We start from the raw sequence: 2,240 nt of genomic DNA on the forward strand, positions 1-2,240 counted from the left end.
CCTTGATTTGCAACAGAGTTCGAACAAAACTGAATGCAATCTGGAGAAACAACAGCTCATTTTCTACTTTGTTACTTTACTGCATCTAAGACTGAATATTAAGTTTCACAACTTCAGTATATGATCTCTGTTCTTACATCTCCCACCTTCCCTTGCTATATCTTGTTTGTGCTTTGTTGGCTTTGCTCTAAGCAAAATGGACCCCATTATTTTCTTTGCACAGCTAGCATGCACACTTATTTTACCTAATCACTCCTTTATCCATTATCACTGCTTTTGTAAAGTCATAGACTCATATAGCATGGAAACAGACCCTTTGGTCCTATCAGTCCATACCAACCATAGTCCAAAACTACATTAGTCCCATCTACTTCCACTTGGCCCATATCCCTCCAAATACTTCGTATTCGTGTGCTTCCTCAAATATTCTTTCAGCATTGTAACTTTCCCTACAACCATCACTTCCTCTGGAAGTTCATTCCACACACAAATCACCCTCTGTGTAAAGAAATTACCCCTAAGTATTTTTGAAAAACTTTCTCCTTTCACCTTAAAAATATGCCCTCTTGTCTTGAAATCCCCCACCTTCAAGAAAAGAGAACTACTATTTACCCTATCCATACCCCTCATGATTTTGTAAAACTTGATAAGGTCACCTCTCATACTCCGATGCTCCAGTGAAAAAAGTCCCAGCCTATCCAGCCTTTTATAGACAATAGACAATAGACAATAGGTGCAGGAGTAGGCCATTCAGCCCTTCGAGCCTGCACCACCATTCAATATAATCATGGCTGATCATTCCTAATCAGTATCCTGTTCCTGCCTTATCTCCATAATCCTTGATTCCACTATCGTTGAGAGCTCTATCCAACTCCTTCTTAAATGAATCCAGAGAGTGGGCCTCCACTGCCCTCTGGGGCAGAGCATTCCACACAGCCACCACTCTCTGGGTGAAGAAGTTTCTCCTGAGCTCTGTCCAAAATGGTCTACCCCGTATTTTTAAGCTGTGTCCTCTGATTCGGGACTCACCCATTAGCGGAAACATGTTTCCTGCTGGCAGAGAGTCCAATCCTTTCATAATCTTATACTTCTCAATCAGATCCCCTCTCAATTATCGAAACTCAAGTGTATACAAGCCCAGTCGCTTCAGTCTTTCAGTATAAGGTAATCCTGCCATTCCAGGAATTGACCTCATGAATCTACGCTGCACTCCCTCAATAGCCAGAATGTCTTTCCTCAAATTTGGAGACCAGAACTGCACACAGTACTCCACGTGTGGTCTCACCAGGGCCCTGTACAACTGCAGAAGCACCTCTTTGCTTCTATACTCAATTCCTCTTGTTATGAAGGCCAGCATGCTATTAGCCTTCTTCACTACCTGCTGTACCTGCATGCTTGCCTTCATTGACTGGTGTACAAGAACACCCAAATCTCTCTGTACTGCCCCTTTACCTAAACGGATTCCATTTAGGTAGTAATCTGCCGTCCTGTTCTTGCCACTACAGTAGACAACCATACATTTATCCACATTAAACGGCATCTGCCATGCATCTGCCCACTCACCTAACTTGTCCAGGTCACCCTGTAATCTCCTAACATCCTCATCACATTTCACCCTGCCACCCAGCTGATGAAATTTGCGAATGTTATTGCTAATACCATCTTGTATATCCTGAAGATAGATTGTAAAAAGCTGCGGTCCCAGTACTGATCCGTGCGGTACCCCACTGGTCAGTGCCCGGCATTCCGAAATGGAGGGGGGGAGGAGTGTGGAAGGATGAGAGAATGCAGGCTGCGGCCCTATGAAGCAGGGGGAGGGCTTGCAGTTGGCCTGTGTGGGGATGTGGGAGACTACAGGAGCCTGGTGGGCAAGGGCTGGCCAGAAAGGCAGCTGGAGGGACGGAGGGAGGGAAGCACGCACGGAGGAGGAAGAGCAAAGAGAAAAGAGAAAAAAAAGCCAAAGGGGATAAAGAGAAAGAGCAAGAAAGAAAATGTGGCTGGCCAGCACGCCTTGAAGTAGGGAGAAAAGGCAAGGGCCAGCGCCTACGGCCATACTAGTCTGAAAACGCCCGATCACGTCTGATCTCGGAAGCTAAGCAGACTCAGGCCTGGTTAGTACTTGGATGGGAGACCGCCTGGGAATACCAGGTGCAGTAGGCTTTTTCCGCCAGCAGTGGCTGCTCAAGTCACCCCTCTGCACTTGTCTTGTGCCAGGCAATGGAGCGGCAGGTTATTTCTGC

At 46.2% G+C, this 2,240-nt stretch overlaps 1 non-coding gene across 1 annotated transcript; it reads left to right on the forward strand.

The window, feature by feature from the left end:
• The first annotated feature begins 2,041 nt into the window (after positions 1-2,041).
• LOC122563781 lies at positions 2,042-2,160 on the forward strand. Its single transcript, XR_006315721.1, has one exon. It is a non-coding gene; the product is annotated as a 5S ribosomal RNA (ribosomal RNA).
• The last annotated feature ends 80 nt before the right edge of the window (positions 2,161-2,240 follow it).

This window comes from Chiloscyllium plagiosum, chromosome 27 (assembly GCF_004010195.1).
Source record: "Chiloscyllium plagiosum isolate BGI_BamShark_2017 chromosome 27, ASM401019v2, whole genome shotgun sequence".
NCBI classification, from domain to species: Eukaryota; Metazoa; Chordata; class Chondrichthyes; order Orectolobiformes; family Hemiscylliidae; genus Chiloscyllium; species Chiloscyllium plagiosum.